Genomic DNA, 7663 nt, shown 5'->3' with positions numbered 1-7663 from the left:
CATCTTAGTGAGATAAAAAATGTTCTGGTCTCTTAATGATTAAAAGTGTGTGGAAGGGCGGTAGACATTAGTTGGTCATACCCCCATTCCCACTTGACCAGTACAGACTTGCTGTATTGATGGAACCACAGGGTAGTCAAGACACAAAAATAATGATAATAACTATGCTCTCTTGGCTTAAGTAGAATTAGAGAAATGATCAGAAGTCATTCCTCTGAGTATAATACAAGAAAAATGGACATGCTCCTATCTGGATTTGAGACAGTAATAACGGTAGAGGTAAATATGGCACCTCACGTAGATGGTGCCCGTGACCAAAGGTCTGGAGATTGCAGAGTAAAGAAAACAAGTGGTGATACTGCTGTTGGTGTTGCTACCACATAGGTGAGGAAAAGATCCCACTCTACAACACCAGGTATTCGCAGGTGGTCCCCCTTCCTGGTACTGACTTGGCCCAACGCTGTTTAGCTTCCAAGATCAGACGAGATCGGGCGTTGGCAGCGTGGTATGGTAGTAGAGAATTTTATGTGAACATCAATGAGAGTGCACCTATTTAAGAATATTGAAAATCAGAGCCGACAGGAAGAGGATTGAGGAAAGATGGAGTAAAAAGGTGGATCTGCTTTCCACGTTAGACCTGATCCAATATTCCCACTCATGTGGTGCAATGTACCAGGAATCGTAAATGAGAGTCCACGAAGGATAGTGATCTATAGACAGTTGAAGTTAATGAGAATCATGATCTATAGACAATTTGAAATTAATAAAAATACAGTCAGAAAAACACTATCACAGGTATATTACAGTATATCCCGACAGATAGTGCATGATAGGAGATGCTGATTGAAACAGATAAATGCGTAGTCACTCTGGTGATACGGTCTATTTCAAAACTGAGGGTAAGGTCTGGGATCTATAGGGTTAAGCACTGAGGTGACTGATTTATAGAAACTATACCAACATATATCTGTTAACCATGTGTGTCATACACTGTTTGCCACGTAGTCCCGGATAGAATATGGGATGCTAATATATACTAATTATCTGCATGCATAAATTGCTATGAGGAGGCAATAATAAAAATGGATAAATACCAGCACTTAAATAAGTATAACAAATATAATGGTCAAAAATTAATAACACCTAAACTAGGCGTTAGTTTCCAATAGGTTCACTCAATGCTAGGTGAGTGCTAATGAATAAAGGTCTCTAGATAATCACCCCTATGATACGTACTAGGTACGAGATAATTCAAGCGGTACTGCTAGGTTTTGTAAGTAGGAGTTGCTATCCGTGTCAGAGAGCCACAGGATAGTAATGCTTACAGTTTCACCAGAGATCAGGGTAAGCCGAGAGAGCAAGGCAGATAAATGAAGCTAAATGCCAGGATACGGTAGTGTCGACGGGACCCCTGTTCCTAAATGCGGAAGACGCGTTTCGCCCTAGGGCTTGTTCACTTCCGGGTTCCGTGCTGTACGGTGTAGGGAGAGGGCTTTTATGTCCGCCCCGGTTAAGGCTTAGCCAATCATGTGGTGTGGTGTGGTGGGTGTGATCTCCCCATATGTGTAGTTGCTAGGAGACCGCATGCATAAGGACGTCAGATAGGGAGGCGGGAGATACATAACTTATCGCGAGATCGCGGGCGCCATCTTGGATGTGGGAAGAAAATCTTGAAGGTTTGTGTGGGCAGTTACTAAGAGACTGAGAATAGCGGAGCGAAAAACGTCATTGCCGGAGGCTAGAAACATTGGGTGATGGTAAATCACCAATTAAGATATGTCGTATGATGAATGTGATCTCCCCGTATGTGTAGTTGCTGGGAGACCATATTTACTGGTGACGTCAGATCGAGAGACAGCAGATGCACCTCATATCGCGAGAGCACGGGCGCCATCTTAAAGGTGGGAGAAATGCCATAGAGAATAGGGTTTGTATAAGCGGTTGCTAAGATACTGATAATACAGAGCTGAGAAGTCATAACCGGAGGGCTGTGAACATTAGGTGGTAGTAAATCACCATTGTTAGATATAAGAATACTAAATAGTGGATAGGTGGCAAAAGCCCTTATTGCATTGCTGCTAATGTTGCCATTTGATATTAGGTGATACAAATAGATTAAATATTTAGGAAGAACTATACATGGGGGATGAGGGAATGTGATGAGATGGGGATGTAATAATGAGAGAAAATAAAATATGATATGAAAAATCTATAAGATATATAAAGAAATAAATAACCTAAAATTATGACTGGAAGTGGATAACAGATAAAGATAATAATTTATTAGTACCATACTTGATTATAGGGAAATATTAAAATGAAATTAAATTAAAATGAGAATAAAATTAAAAAAATTTTTTGAAAAGTAAAATGATAAATAAATAAATGATAAATAATAAATGAATAAAAAATATATTGATAAATGAAAGGTGAAAAATGAAAAATGAAAAGCAAACAGGATAGGCCTGGGGGAAATTGTAATGGAGGGGCTGGACGTGCCTAAGGGGCCATGATAAAAGGGAGGTAAATGTAGGAGTGGAGGGGTCGGATTGTGACAGTGATAATACTGTATGTACATAGGAAAGCAGGTGTCGGGGTGCAGTAACAAGTCAACAAATGAAAGGGGTGAGTGGAAGCTGAGGATGGGATGTGAGTGCAAGGGGGTGCAATGACCATGGGAATAGATAAAATAATTAGTCTTGCATTTGTGAGGATAGAAAAGAAGATGAGGGGTGGGTGTGAGTGGTTATGATTGATGGGGGAAAATCAGGGATAAATGTCTGGTGGGTGTGGGCTATTGGTGAAGAATGGAAATGGGAACTAGTTGTAAAGAGGAATGTTGGATGGGAAAGGGGGATGATGAAGTCAGGTGTTAAAAAGTGATGTAAATATGGAAGATGAGAGGTGCATGGAAATTGTGTGCAGTGAAAGGTGTAGGTGTATCCATGACCTGTGGAAAAAATGATAAAAGGAGGAATATAAATTCAGAACATATAAATGGTAAGTGAAAAGCTAAATTACAAGAAAGCTCCATAATTAATGGTTTCATTCAAGCCAAAGGGTTTCAGGCTGTTCAGGCGGAAAATCCACTCACTCTCCTTTTTGTATAGTTCTTTTGTTATGTCTCCTCCTCGTATTCCGAGATGTACTCGATCCAAGCAGAAAGTCTTGAACCCTTTGATGGATCCTTTATGCACAGAGTTGAAATGTCTTGCTACTGAAGTGAGCTGTTTCATTCTGTTTAAATCTCTGGAGGCATTACGGATGTTCCCAAGGTGTTCCAAAATTCTTTCTTTCCATTTGCGAGTGGTCATGCCCACATACTTAAGATTACACTCGCACGTTATGCAATATATCACCGCCTGCGTATTACAATTGAAGAAATATTGTAACTTAACAGGCTGGTCAAATTTATCGATGACCGTGTTGGTTTGCAAAATTTGGGGGCATGCTTTGCAGTGGCCGCAGGGGAAAGAGCCTGTGATGATAGGTTTTTTGATATTTGAAGAGATCAAATGGCTGTGCACTAGCTGGTCTCTCATATTTTTTGATCTGCGCCAGCTCATTTGCAATGGGGAGTCGAAGAGGGGTGCCAAATCTGGGTCCAATTGTAAGATTGGAAGATGTCTAGTTATTGCTCCCTTCAACTTCCTCCATTCAGGGCAGAAGGTCCCAATGAAGCGAACGGTGTCTTCCTGCTCCGTGCTCTTATTTTTCTTTCCAAAGATCAAACTCTCTCTTTTGGTTTTTGCTATGGCAGTGTATGCCCGCTTGAGTGAGCGTCTGCTGTAGCCTCTATCCAGTAGACGGTTGGTTAATTCCAAGCTTTTGGCCTTGAAAGTTGAATCTTCCGAGCAATTGCGTCTTAGGCGTAGATATTCCCCTTTAGGGATGTTCTCCACAGTGGGCGGAAAATGAGAGCTTGTTTGGTGTAGGAGGCTGTTAGTAGCCGTCTCCTTACGGAATAATTCCGTTTCCAAAAATCCTGCATTGGATTTATAAATACTAAGGTCTAAGAATGGTACTCTCGTTGGGCTGATAAAGTGTGTCAAGTTGATGTTGAGTTCATTGTGATTAAGAATCTGAATGAACTCCAGAAGTAAGTTCTTATCACCGTTCCAAATCACGAAGACATCGTCGATGTATCTTAGCCATAGTATTATATGTGTGGTGTATTTTTCATTGCAGATGTCAAACACGTGAAAGTGCTCCCACCACCCTAGGAAGAGATTCGCATATGTAGGTGCACATGCTGCCCCCATAGCGGTTCCCCTGATTTGTAAGAAAAACTGGTCTTGAAAAACAAAATAATTTTTTGAGAGGACAAAAGTAAGTAGCTGTAACAAAAAATCCGAGAAATCATTGGAACCAATTTGATCCAAAAAGAATTTGGTTGCAGCCAAACCTTGTTGGTGATTGATGCTCGAGTAGAGTGCCTCAACATCTAAGGTTGCTAGGAGGAAGTCATCCTCAAAATGAATATTGTGAATTTTTCGTAGTAAGTCAGCAGTGTCTTGCAGATAAGATGGTAAGTCAAGGACGAAATCGCGTAGGTGTAAATCTAAGAATCGACTCGGCTGCTCCAACAATCCTCCATTACCCGACATTATCGGTCTGCCTGGTGGCACTTGGATGTCTTTATGAATCTTCGGCAGAAGATAAAAAGTTGGAGTTCTCGGGTTTTGTACAGTCAAATATGCTACTTCTTGTTTAGTGATGGTTCCCTGAGTAGCAGCCTCTTGTATTAAAGAGGTATAAGCTTTTTGGAACCTTTTAGTGGGATCGTTAAGAAGTTTTTGATAGCAGAGGGGGTTAAGCAATTGTTTATGTGCTTCCGTGATATACATTTCTAACGGCCATAGCACAATATTACCACCCTTGTCTGAAGGTTTGATAATTACGTCTCGCCAGGTTTCCATCTCACGTAATGCTTTCCTTTCTTGATAATTGAGATTTCTTGATGGATATTGATGGGAAGTTTTAATTTGGACGTAAATATCGTCGAATTCTTTCGACACCCTGTTAAGAAAGACCCTGATTTCAGGGCTGGTATTATCGGGTGGGAAAAATGAGGACTTTGGTTTACATTTGGCTCGGCAAGGAGTGCTGTCTTGTATGTTTGATTCCACTAGTAGGTCTTCGAGCGTTTGGACTGCTTGGAGCTCCTCAGGGGATAAATCTGTGATGTTATCGCTGTCTCGTCTTGCGTGGTGTTTTGTAAAGAACTTTTTGAGCAGGAGTTTTCTACCAAATAATCTAAGATCCTTCTCCCAACAAAATCTGTTGAATGATCTGGAGGGTGAGAAAGATAGGCCTTTGGCTAAAACAGCCATATGTGCAGGTGAAAGGGGTCTGCCCGATAGGTTGATAACCTGTAAGGAGGAAGAAGTCGGATGAATTAGCGTAGCGTCTTCCTCTGTCGGGCCGGATACCTGGCAGTCCTTGATAGGTCCCAATCGGGGTTGCGTCTGTCGCCTCTTCTTTCCCCCCCGCCGGGTTTTCCTTGGTTTTTGTCCCGGCCTCTTTGTTTCAAGCCCTGGCCTAAAAAACGTGGAGAGAATTCTCCTTCACCTTGATTGAATCTGGCGTTGTCTGAAGTCTCACTAGATGAATCTCCACTGTTTGAAGATTCAAATTCTGAGAAAGTCGAGTCGTCCCTCTGTCTTCGATTCCTGCTCTGGGGTATGGAGTTCCACCTGAAGATATCCCCACGCGAGAAGTCTCGTTTGTCCCTAATGAATTTGTTACGCTTCCGATCAGCTATTGTTTGTTCATATGACTTAAGTTCTTTTTGATGTTTCTCAAAAGCTGTCTGAAAAGACAGATCTTTTTCCCAAATTTCTAGGTTATGGCCCAGTTCCTCTATTTCTTTTTCCACTTGATCTATGAGTAAAGTGTCATGTTTGACCAAAAGATGTAATAGTTCTTGGGAACACTTCAGGAGTGCTGTCTCCCACTCTGTCTTCAAGTTCTCCGTGGCCAGTGGGAAAGAGGGGAATATTTTGGGTCTCAACCCCCGAGGCACAATCTTATGTTTAATATAATTCTGTAATGTGGTAATGTCCCACGAAAGGCGAGTCCTTTTCTGCAAGTTCTTTTGTAATCTAGCAAAAGAAGTTTTCCAGTCAGAATCAGTGGGGGATTCGTCAAAATTTTCTGTGAAGAAATCCCCAAAGGTCTCCGGGTTTTGTCGTTTTGTTAGCTCCGCTTTTAATGAGAAGGTGGTCATTATAGAAACTGCTTCCAAAAATTATTTAAGTGAAGGTGTTACTGCTAAAATGGACAGATCCGGTAAGGAAAACGTTGTCATAAAGTGCGATACGGAAAACCGTGCCAAGGATCAGAGACTGTTTGTGCAACAGTAGAAAAATACTATACAAAAACCTAGGGCGATCCGGCACCGGTAAAGCTAAATAGGAATAGATACTGAAAATTAAAGAAGAAAAACCAAAACAGGACAGTGAGTTACCCTAAACTGGTAGGGGAGAAAAAGGGCAAAAATTAGCCTTTTCCATATGGTATACTATATACGTATCGGTGTTATTATCGTCCTAGTTGGTGGTGCGCCCAGAGCCAGAAAGTATGCAAACTTTTATACAAAGGGGAGAGGACAGAAGGCTCTTGTGTGGGCGCACTCTTATAGAAAAGAAGTAAATTTGATAAGGTAATTGAGATAAATGGTTAAAACATAACTTTTATTGACTAATATTACAAACGAGGTTGTTACCGGAGATCTATCCTTTAGGAATGCAATATACCGAGCATCTTAGTGAGATAAAAAATGTTCTGGTCTCTTAATGATTAAAAGTGTGTGGAAGGGCGGTAGACATTAGTTGGTCATACCCCCATTCCCACTTGACCAGTACAGACTTGCTGTATTGATGGAACCACAGGGTAGTCAAGACACAAAAATAATGATAATAACTATGCTCTCTTGGCTTAAGTAGAATTAGAGAAATGATCAGAAGTCATTCCTCTGAGTATAATACAAGAAAAATGGACATGCTCCTATCTGGATTTGAGACAGTAATAACGGTAGAGGTAAATATGGCACCTCACGTAGATGGTGCCCGTGACCAAAGGTCTGGAGATTGCAGAGTAAAGAAAACAAGTGGTGATACTGCTGTTGGTGTTGCTACCACATAGGTGAGGAAAAGATCCCACTCTACAACACCAGGTATTCGCAGGTGGTCCCCCTTCCTGGTACTGACTTGGCCCAACGCTGTTTAGCTTCCAAGATCAGACGAGATCGGGCGTTGGCAGCGTGGTATGGTAGTAGAGAATTTTATGTGAACATCAATGAGAGTGCACCTATTTAAGAATATTGAAAATCAGAGCCGACAGGAAGAGGATTGAGGAAAGATGGAGTAAAAAGGTGGATCTGCTTTCCACGTTAGACCTGATCCAATATTCCCACTCATGTGGTGCAATGTACCAGGAATCGTAAATGAGAGTCCACGAAGGATAGTGATCTATAGACAGTTGAAGTTAATGAGAATCATGATCTATAGACAATTTGAAATTAATAAAAATACAGTCAGAAAAACACTATCACAGGTATATTACAGTATATCCCGACAGATAGTGCATGATAGGAGATGCTGATTGAAACAGATAAATGCGTAGTCACTCTGGTGATACGGTCTATTTCAAAACTGAGGGT

General features: G+C 41.2%; 2 pseudogenes; both read right to left on the bottom strand.

Moving 5' to 3' along the window:
* Positions 1-400: 400 nt before the first annotated feature.
* On the bottom strand, positions 401-519 carry LOC134912269 (5S ribosomal RNA; annotated as a pseudogene).
* Positions 520-7162: 6643 nt separating this feature from the next.
* Positions 7163-7281, bottom strand: LOC134912258 (5S ribosomal RNA; annotated as a pseudogene).
* Between the last annotated feature and the right edge of the window lie 382 nt (positions 7282-7663).

Source organism: Pseudophryne corroboree, chromosome 4 (genome assembly GCF_028390025.1).
Source record: "Pseudophryne corroboree isolate aPseCor3 chromosome 4, aPseCor3.hap2, whole genome shotgun sequence".
Taxonomy (NCBI): Eukaryota; Metazoa; Chordata; class Amphibia; order Anura; family Myobatrachidae; genus Pseudophryne; species Pseudophryne corroboree.
Note: the sequence above shows the minus strand (reverse complement) of the source record. Positions and strands in the feature narration are given on the sequence as shown.